Source organism: Coenobita brevimanus, unplaced genomic scaffold (genome assembly GCF_032717465.1).
Source record: "Coenobita brevimanus isolate Jiangsu-jjx unplaced genomic scaffold, ASM3271746v2 jjx.HiC_scaffold_2776, whole genome shotgun sequence".
Classification (NCBI taxonomy): domain Eukaryota; kingdom Metazoa; phylum Arthropoda; class Malacostraca; order Decapoda; family Coenobitidae; genus Coenobita; species Coenobita brevimanus.
The window spans coordinates 221,170-232,500 of NW_027643737.1; the positions used below are offsets into that span (position 1 = coordinate 221,170).

The window sequence follows — 11,331 nt, forward strand, 5'->3', positions numbered from 1 at the left end:
ATAATTTTCAGCTTCAGATAATCCTTTTCGGGCTCCTGTCTGCTCTGCCGGTAAGCACATCGCTTGCATGGCTGATTAATAATGTCGTCAGACGGGGTAGACACTGGTAACGCGAGTCGTCTCCACAACAAATGAGATTCGGTCAGTTAAGAAATAAGAGAGAAAATATGTGGATCATCCTGTATATACATCCACAGACCCAGGTAGACAGTGAAATGGTAAGCACAGGATACAGGAAAGAATATATGTTTTGATTTAATCACACTGTAGCATCATTGATAGATACGGGAATCGGCGTGGACTGATGGCTGTTAAAGGGTTGCTCCAGCTCAGCAAAAGTGCCACGTAAACAAATACACTGCCACCACATCGGTCTCCAACAATCCCCCTGTAGCGCTAGAAAGCGACGGCGTTTTTTCTTTCCCGTCACTTCTACTGCACTATCACATCCCTCTGTTACTCCAGCATCAGCATCACTACTACTACTCCTACTATTAACAGGGTGTGGTGCGATTGAGTCAGGAGGAGGACGTTGACCAAACGGGACATGCAGACAGCCTCGCAGCTCCTCAGTAATATCGGTGGGATGGCCAGCTGTACCGTTGGATTCTCACTTCTCTATTTTTCTCAAGAATATTCTGCATTCTCGGTTTTTAAAATCTTCATCTCTTTGACTCCTTACCGCTTAGACCTGTTTAGAATCCTCATCTCTTTGACCCCTTACTGCTTAGACCTGCTTAGAATCTTCATCCCTTTGACTCCTTACTGCTTAGATCTGCTTAGAATCCTTCCTGGTTAGAATTCTTACTTTTTGACTGCTGAGAATGTTCACTACTTGGGATCCTTGCTGTAATGGATTATTCTTTTTGTCTTAGAATCTACACTGCTTAGATTTTAGACTCGTTATGGTACTGCTTAGATCCTTACTTGTTCCCTGCTTTGAATGTTCCCTACTTAGGATTGTTTGCTGTCTTAGAATCCAAATGCTTGAGAATCGTCACTGCTTAGAATGCTTAGATTAATCACTGCTTAGAATCCTTATATTGCTTAGTTTCTTGGGAGTTTAGTTGCTCAAATTTCTACTATTTAGAATCATTAGAATATTTAATGCTTAACTTAGGATCAGTTCTTAGAGACTGCTGCTACTACTACTACTGCAACTACTACTACTACTACTGCTACTGCTATTATTACTACTACTACTATTACCACCGATATTATTATTATTATTATTATTATTATTATTTAATGACATCTGTTTTTAGCCTACTCCTGCTACCACCAGTTGATTTTATTTAACTTATGAAGGACTTCTGGTAGGAAATTGAGTTACTGAAGGCTATATCAAATCCCTTCAGTTTGATAGCTCTCTTGTCTAGAATAAAAAAAACAAAAACAACCGTCTAATAAAATCGTCTGAGGATAGCAAGAATAATCGTATGTTAAAAAAAACATTTCAGTGAAGGGATTGAATCTAGGTTGCTTTAGAACTGAATCAGATGATCAGGAGGCAGTAAAAAGTAAATAAAAAAATAAATAGATAAATAGACCAAACCAAAATAAACTACGGTACTAAAGTCGTTAGAAAATGATACACGATGAACAATTGATATTTATTTTCCTGTACATTATAACGGTGTTCTGCACAAATGTACACTGAGATTGTATCATATTGTGTGGTGCTGGTACTCTGATGGCCAAAGTTAGATGTTTTGTTACTTCTATTTCCAGACTATTTTATTAAGAGAAACCATACATAGCCAAAAGGATGAAATCAGTATCTATACCTACATATACAACTATTATGTTTGATGCAGTAGTAAGTTATCGTGCCATATTCCCTTTTTACTTCATAGGTGCCCATCCCATCTCTGGCACATATTCTTGAGCGGCTTAGTTTGCTTTTTATACCTAAGATTCGCTTCTCTGTTATTTATATCGTCGTTATATCAACATATTTTACATTAATAGCATACAAGACGATATTAAGTTGTAATATGCAAACAGGTAGCCGAGGAAGAGATGCTACTAAATCTCAGATGCAACCAGACGGTGCTAAGGTGTATATGTGTGAAATAATTGCTCGGAAAGAAGGGTTGTGGAATCTCCAAAGCAACTTAGAATACAACCTTTAGCTCACGTCTGTATGTGGTTGCTGGTAAGTTATGGCTCTACGGACATACAGTGATACCCGTCTTTATCTGAATCCAGGCGAGGTAGTGGGTGACCTTAGCATATACCCCGGGAGTGTCCACACCGGCGCAACCGTAGCCCCAGGACACAACCCCCACGAGATAATACCTCCCGTCTTCTCCCTTCCAAGCCAGAGGACCTCCAGAATCTCCTTGGCAGGCATCGTGGTTGTGCTTGTAGGTGCAGATCATGTTTGAGGTCACGACGTTCCCTAGGTAGCCTTGGCAGTCTGCAGTGAACATCAGGGGAAGCTCCACCTCCTGTAGCACCTCGCTGAATGATCCTCCAGAGGACGTCGCACCCCAGCCAGTTACGATCCCGTTCTGTCCCTCGAGTTTCTGTGGTGTGACGGAACAGGGCAGGCAGATTGGTTTCACGCCGTTACTGTAGGTCACTGCCTCACTCAGTTCCAGGAGAGCTATGTCGTTGTTCACCGTCTGCCTGTCGTAGGCCTCGTGTATGATGACTTTGGAGACCTGCGCTGTAATGGTGTACCGTGTCGGTCTGGTCGGGTCTCTCCAATGGTCTCCAAGTGTGACGTAGATCTGATCCATGGGGTAGTGTGCAGCGCAGTGGGCAGCCGTCACTACCCAGCGATCGGCAATCAGCACTCCGCCGCAAAATAGCGCGTTGATCACCTTGTTGCGAACGGCTGCCTGCCACGGCCACTCGTTCTGCCCAGCATCCTGGCCGTTTACAATCCTGGATGGATTTTTCAGGCCGCACTGCCCTGTCTGTGGCGAAGACGTAGGAGGTCGGGGACGAGTGGTGCCTGATCTGAGGAATTACAGAAGACTTAGTTAATACCTGGAGAGTTGTAGGTAGCAGACAGGCCAACTACAACGTGTTTATTCTAACCTGACGAACGTCCCTAGCCCCTTGCAGCGCAGCTGATGGCCGCGTGTAGTCAGTTGATTTAACCAGCAACCAGGGAGACTCATTCCTACCTCATAACTCAGAATTTCATGCAACCACAAATTAGCATGCAATTTGTGGGAGTGCCCCAGTTCTGTTCGATGAAGACAAACCGACTAGTGGTTGTCTAAGTGAAAAATACGCACTGAATGAAAAAAAAAAAAACACTCAATGCACTGATGTATTTTTTAGATGGGGATGAATCTTAAGGAACTACCCCGTCCCTCTGTCACGCACTAGCATGCTTCAGACATGATGTGCTTCACCCCTGTAGACTTCAGCAACTTTAGCCAAGTACACCACACCACACCACACCAAACCACACACATCACACCAAACCATACCACACCACACCACACCACACCACACCACACCACACCACACCACACCACACTACACCATACATCATACCACACCACACCACACCACCCAACACACCACAACACACCAAACAACGCCACACCACACACCATACCATTCCACACCACACACCATACCACTCTCACAACATACCACACCACACAATATCACCCTCCCACCACACATTACACCAGGCATGGGTCCAAGTACATGTGCCAGTACTTGTGAACAAGTACAAGTACTGAAGAAAAGTACAAGTACAGAAGATTTGCCTAGTACTTAAGTCCAAGTGCTTGACAGTGTACTTAAGTAAAAGTACATTTCAACAGATTATCTATTATTTTTTATAGACATGTTTATTTCAATTTCAGTAACAAATATCTAGTGAAGAAGCATATTATGGTAATATAATACAGTGATCTTACTAAAATGAATAGAGTTAAGCCCCCCCCAAAAGTACCTATCTGTGTAGTTCTCAGATTTTAGACAGTGAACCTCGGGCCACAGCGCCTAAGGGAGGTGAAGATCTACCTACAGGGCGGCAAGAGATGCCCATAGGGCTTTGTGAGTGAAGGTGATCAGAAGTGGGCCAACTCGCAGGTAAAGGTAATGAGACAAATTCTAGTCAATTTTCTAGTTTAACTGATAATACAAATTTTAATAATACAAAATAGATTTGCGCTATAAACGAGAAGTGTGATACTTGCAGTTTAGAAAAATATGCAAGCAAATTATAATTTCCTTAGTTTGAATTTAATGATTTGCCTAGTAAGCAATAATGTCGGAAAATTAAACATTAACAAATACTGTACTAAGCTCAACCTGTGAGAGGTCCAGGTGGATGGTGCATTTAATGCCCACATTGTGAAACGTTTGTGGTTGCTCTAAAACTGTCAATTACAGAAGTTAAAGTTTGCAACTTGTTACAGGGCAGGTTATCACACATTTATTTGCCTTGTTTGAACACCAAAAATCCACATTTGACCAAACTCTTTATGTCTTAAAACAGTTTGCTGAGCCGTGTTCTGACAAATTTGTATTTATAGGCCAAAGTGCAGTTAGCCACGCCAGTGGCCATATGACAAAACCTCAACACAAAATGGTGGTCAGGTCATCGTTGGTGTTCAATATGAAAGTCAATCTTGGAATATGTACAGTACAATATCCAGTTAATTTCAATGCTTATAGATAGTAACACATGAAAATTTCTCAACTTTTTATTAAAAAACCCTCCCCGCCCCCATGGGTAGTGGCATTCAGCTGGATACACCAGGCACGTAAGAGTTAACTGGTCATCCAAATTTGCTTTTCAAAGTACTGATACCATTACCAATACTGTACTAGCTACCTGTAGGACTTATCACTGGATTTCACAAACATCATAGACTCAAAATTCTTGTCTGCAAGCTGATATCTGTGCGGGCGGAAGATTTTTCCAGCGATGCTGAAGATCCTTTCCACAGGTGCAGAAGAAGCAGAGACAGATAGGTATTTTTGTGCCATCTTTGCTAGAGTTGGAAATGTCTCCATGTGCTCCTTTCAGTATACTAGTAGGCTACATCCCTTTCATCAGAAATGCATGGCTGACTCAGGTATCTTTGAATTTCAGTATTAATGGACTCCTGCACCTCTGTTACAGCTGTTGATTGTTGAGCTGGGGTGGCCATAAAACTTAACAGTTCTTCCTCTTTGGTTCAGAATTCCCTGAACTGGGCCCTGGATTATCTTCTGGAAGTTCTGTGCCGGGATTCATACTTGCAGGAACTGTAGCTTCTTTGGCCATAAACTGTGCTGTAGTTATGACAGAGGACTTCAGGTTCGCCTTTTCCTCCTCTTCAGAACATCAATCCATTTTAAACCTTGGTTCAAATATGGTTGCCAGTTAATATATTTTTCGATCTTCATTCAGCTGTAGGTGTTTCTGTACTGACTTCCTCAGTTCAAATACCAGAGCACTATTATACTTTGACTGCATCTGCTCTAGGTGAAACTTGAGCCCCCGTACACAAGGAATAACTAGACTTGAGGAAACAGAGTTCTGTCGTTGGGCACAGTCAGTGACCTCCTCAAATGGTTCAAAAATTTCTAGCACATCTTGAAGAATATTTTGATCATATGCTCCAAGGGTTGGGGCACCATCCAAACTACTTAGCTTTTCTTCTGGCCCTCGCAAAACAGATCTGATCATCTTCACCTGTGAATTCCAGCGAGTGGCACAACCTGATCTATTTTTTTTTTTCTCCTTCCAGAACATCTGTGGCTATTGTTGACCTATGCACAAAAGATACCAATTTTGATGCTTTGCTGAGTGTAATATTTAAGTGTCCTGCATCTTTTAGGCTATCTTTTACCACCAACTGCAATGTATGAGCAAAGCAGGAGTTATGCTCAGTTGCTAATTCTTCAAACAGTTCAGCAGAATCAGCACCATCAAAATCATCAAGATCATCATCTTCCAAGTCAGTGTCATCATTTGTGTCAGTAGTGGTATCGGGGAATCCTGGCGTGTTGGCATCTGATAGCGAGGGTCAGCTGCAATAAGTAAACCACTAAAGTAAGGGCTGTCTACAACAGAAAAAGGCACAAGATCACATGCCACAAAGAGCACTAGTGCATCATCAAGTTACTTTTGACGAGCATCGTGTGTCGCACATTTCTTTGGGTCTGACACTGTAACAAAGCATTCCGTGGTTGACTGGCTAGTCCCAGTAGTGTTGACACGAGTGCTGACTTTCCTCTCATATAAAGCACTGTGTTTCCGCTGAAACAAAGGGAAAAATAACTATTAAGATGCATATATATATATATATATATATATATATATATATATATATATATATATATATATATATATATATATATATATATCTGACAACTTTATTGTCATTAACCTAATCTGACAACCTAACCTAACCTTGGGGCTGTCGCCCCACCCCCTCGCCGGTCTTAAAAATGATGTAGATAATATCAAATTTATAAAAAATACAGCTGGGGAGTGAAAAACAGGTTGAACCTCGTGCATGTAAGAAAGTAGAGGCAGTGAAAGGGTAAACTCGTCTGCGAAAGTCATTGGAAGTCCTACAATATTATTTTAGAATTTAATATTGTTAAAAACTCCCTAAAACTTTGAAAAACACCTAGAAAATAAAATAAAAGCCGGCTGCAGGCGGGCTTACTTTTTGTCTGCCCCATGTGCATAGAAGGAAGCTGGATTACTCATTGGGTATTATACAAATTCTTCTTTTAGTTGGCGGGGGATGTTGGTGCTACTATTACTAATACTACTTGTTAACCTTAGCAAGCTGTGCTTACTTTCATATGTTTGTAAAGGTTGGATGTAACATTTTTGGAGCTTGATATATCAATATCACACTGCTTGCAGACTGTCTTGAATGTTCCAGTAGTATATCCTGGTAATTTCAAGTGGCTCCATATGCCTGAATCCTTAGGTGATGCCATGATGCCACTCGTAGTGCTATAAATGGTGGCTACTGAAAGACTAAACTACAGTAGTGACCAGGTTGCAGACAGGAAGAAAGTCTACATGTTGTTGCCTGTTCAGTCTTGAAGTGTGTGCACCAGAGTTGCCAGATAGTACTACTACCCTACAGTAGTAGCTACAATGGAAATAATAGAATTACCACTAGTATTTAATAATTGACAGACATACTGTTTAGTAAAGCAAACAGTACAACTAAAAAAAACTTATTATAATTTGCTTAATGTCATAGTTAAAACAGTTATTGTTATTAAATTACAGTGTACTTATGCAATGTACCTTATATGATTATTACTGTACTGTACTGGAAAAGTACTTAAAAGTACTTGATTTTTCAAGTACATTTGGCCCAAGTACAAGTACACTGATTTTTAAAATCTCAAGTACAAATACTCAAAATTTTGTACTTAAGTGGAAATACAAGTACAAGTACTCAAAAGTTTGTAAAGTCCAAGTACAAGCACAAGTACTTGTACGTGGAACCAAGCCTGCATCACACCTCACAACACACCATACTACCCTGTCACACACCACACAAAATCACCTCCGCACACCACATCACACCTCACCACACACCACACCACCCTCTCATGCCACACAAAATCACCTTCGCACACCACACCACAGCTCACAACACGCCATACCACCCTGTCACACATCACACAAAATCACCAATATGTAGGCATTATATAGGCACTAGTATATATCTCATATCACAATGTGCAGGATGTAGTGTCTGCAGGAGACATACACAGCTTCTCAGTAGGAATGTCAATCCACATAATGTATATCCACAATCTGGTTGTCCCGGACTAATCAGGAATGCCAAACAGCTCTGATCATGTGCCGGAAACATGACCGACACACACACACACACACACACACACACACACACACACACACACACACACACACACACACACACACACACACACACACACACACACACACACACACACACACACATTCGTGCGCACACGTATGCCCACACACTTTAGCTGGAAGCCAGAGGGGGATATAAGTCCCAAATCACGTGTAGGAAGATTAGAGAACCTGAGAGACAGCCTGAGAGAAGAGGTTAGAGAGGGCCCAAAAATACGATCAAGGGCGGAAGACAGAGATGGGGTTAGCTAGGAGGTTTTGCCATCACGCTACGTTACGTTGTCAATCACGCGTCGATATAACTGTGTACAATTAACTCCGTAACCCAAGAGTGCTCTGTAACTCACCTCGCTTGTGATACACAAAGGGAGAAGGTGAGAAAGAGAGGCGTACCTTTTCACTCTAGTCGACGGCACATCATTTTACTAAGCAACGGCAAGTTCGAGCCATACGACGCCTCACGACCTTATAATGGTGGTACTTGGACAATTTACAACCAACCTCCCTATCTCTCTACGTCTGTCTACGGCGACTTCCATCGATACTGGCAGCAGCGGTGAGCAATGGTAAACTACGATAAACTACTCTCATCGATATTCCCACACCACACCACACCACGCCTCACAACACACCACACCACCATCTCATATACCACACAAAATCGCCCTCCCACTACACACCACACCTTACAACACACCACACCGCCCTCTCACACACCACACCAAATCACCTTCCCACACCACACCTGGCACCATACCATGGGGCAGGTCATTAACAGAAGGGCCCTGATACTTAGTTACATGTCTATCCTACCCTTGTTACCATTAAAGGATTGTTTTCAGCTTTGGAAGGATATTTAGCAGTGAATGGGTTGATGAAGGCTGTATCTATTTTCTGGAGAGAGACGCCTTCATGTGGTGATACCGAAGGGGAGGAGGGAGATGTTGCTCGGGTATACTGGTCCCCCTCAGTTCCCTCTCTAACCTCCGAGAGGAGGATGGTGGACTAAGGTCATACCGATGCCACCACGTGAAGGTGTCTCTCTCCAGCGCCAGAATACAGGGTGGAGAGGAAGGTGAGTGAGAGACTAACAAGGAGAGTGTATGTGAGCTAGGTGGAGGGGACGAGAGAGGTGGGGAGACCGAGGATGAGATGGGGGGAATGAAGTGGAGAAGTATATGAGAGAGAGAGAGGGGGTGGGGTTATGAGTTAGGCGGAGGGCAGGAAACAGGGCGACATGGAGGCGATTTGTTTGTGGCCATCCCTTACGGTATTAAGGCGTATGGCTATAGACAGACAATATATAACTCTCCTCATTTACTCCCTCTGGCCATCTCTCGTGCGTTACGGGCACGGCTCAGTCAGTGTCATTGTCAATGCCTGCTCTGCATAATGTATTCACTTCCTACTCTCATTGTCACACTTGGCCAAGACTAGCAGACTGAGCCAAAGGAGTTTCTAGTAGAGCGCTATTTACGGACCATCCTGTACTGTATACAAAATTAAGGGCTGGATTCTGAGCAGCACTGGAGGCTTCGTAGCACCCTTTTCTCTACGATTTATTTTGCATATTACACCTTATCATCATCGCGTATGGTATTCATGTCGTTTAATATCGACATAATTTGCACCAACAATACACAAGAGGATCTATCTATCTATATACCTAGGCTGCTTCCCTCAAGGATAGGCAGGTAGCCCAGACAGGACCACACACTCATTTTTTTTTTTTTTTTTTTTTAATGTGTCCGACCCTGTACATAGGCTTCACAGCCTGCTCCCAAGGCCCAGTAGTCCTCCTGCTTACCATACACCTCTACATGTCACCATTTCGGCGCTAACACCTACCGTCCATATTGAATACATGCTAGGGCTGTCTCATACAGGACTGGTGTATTGGTATTAGCGGGGGTAGTTACTCATCTAAACACTCACATTAACTCGTATCATAGCCCCAAGGGAAGAAGGGACAGATCCTCACCGCACCACACCGCACGAGAGTCAACTGCGCAGTTTAAGCAGCGACATCCTCAGCAGGGCCCGACAGAGGAGCTGGTTTACCCCTGCCACATCATAGTGGACCCATCCCCTTACCCGCACCTGACCTGACCAGATGCGGGAAAATATCCCCTCAAGGGATATTGATGTATAAGATGCAGATAAAATCGCTTAGGTAGAGATGTTACGAAGCCTGCTATGCTGTGTACAATAGGGTTCAATGATTTATGCATTTCACGGTATCTTGTGTGTTGCAGGGGCAGCTGAGTATGTTGGTGTGGGCGTGTGTCACAGTGAAATTAGAAAATGGAGAGATAATCCACACTAAACGTTGATAACGTTGAATAAGCCGTGCCCACAAAGTGCAATAAATCTCTCGGTGCAGTGGAAGAGGAGGGTTATGCAATGCACCATCTTGTATGAAAAAAAAAGTCATATATACAACTGAGGCAAAGGACATATACAAGTACAGTACCTCGCCATGGCCGTCAGAATACAGGAGAATCCATTGTTTCTGTAGGGGAATATTTTGACGCTAGTGATGAAGGTGGCCACGAAACGGTTTGAATTCAGGGTGACATCAATGTATCCGCCCCCACAGTAGGAGATCCCGTCGCTGAGATTGTCCAAGCCATTCTGGGATATGGTCAAACGGTCCATCTGGCACAGGGGACTGCTGTAAACGTTGAAAATTGGGCAGTAGACGCGTATAACTGTGTTTATGGGTGCCTGAGCTACCCAGCGGCAGTATAGTGGGCTGGGATAGGCGTAGGGATAGTTAGGGGAGGTTAAGGGAACGGACTGGCCCGCTTGTAAGGTCACAGAGCTTGTCCCGCACGAGAAAGAGCGTGGTTGAATCTTAGCCTCCTCCTCTGGTAAGATTTTGGCTTCTTCCCCAGGTAAGATCTTAGCAGCCTCATCCCTTGGTAAGAGCTTGGCTTCTTCCCCTGGTAAGATCTTGGCATCCGCTGATAAAATCTTGGCATCCGCTGGTAAGATATTAACCTCTACCACAACCCCCGCCATCGCCACCAAAACACATTGATATAGCCTTAACGTCGTCAACACGAGTCGGAGGTGCGTTTAGAACTGGCGCAAAATATGTCATGACACTCCGTATATTAGTGTCAGCTCGCCCTACACCGGTACTCATAATTTACAAGTTTCTCTCAGTCATTCGTGCACATTTCACTGGAGTTCGATTTCACTAAAGTTCAATGCGTTTCAGATTGGCGCAAAATCGGTCATGACAGTTCTTATATTAGGGTCTATTCTCCCCAGAACGGTACAGTTTTCCTCCCTGACATTTTCACATACTTCACTAACGTTCAGTGTGTTCGGACAGTGCCACACCTGGGTCATAACCTACTTTATATCATTGCCTATTCGTCCCACTCCGGTGTCAGTAATATAGTACTCGTATTTCCTGTCCCGTTATTCGCACACATTTCACTAATTACACCACAGAGGTTTTAATAGATTTT

At 43.3% G+C, this 11,331-nt stretch overlaps 1 pseudogene; it reads right to left on the reverse strand.

Annotated features, from left to right (window-relative positions):
- Positions 1 to 2,081: 2,081 nt before the first annotated feature.
- LOC145390055 (chymotrypsinogen A pseudogene) lies at positions 2,082 to 10,873 on the reverse strand (annotated as a pseudogene).
- Positions 10,874 to 11,331: the final 458 nt, after the last annotated feature.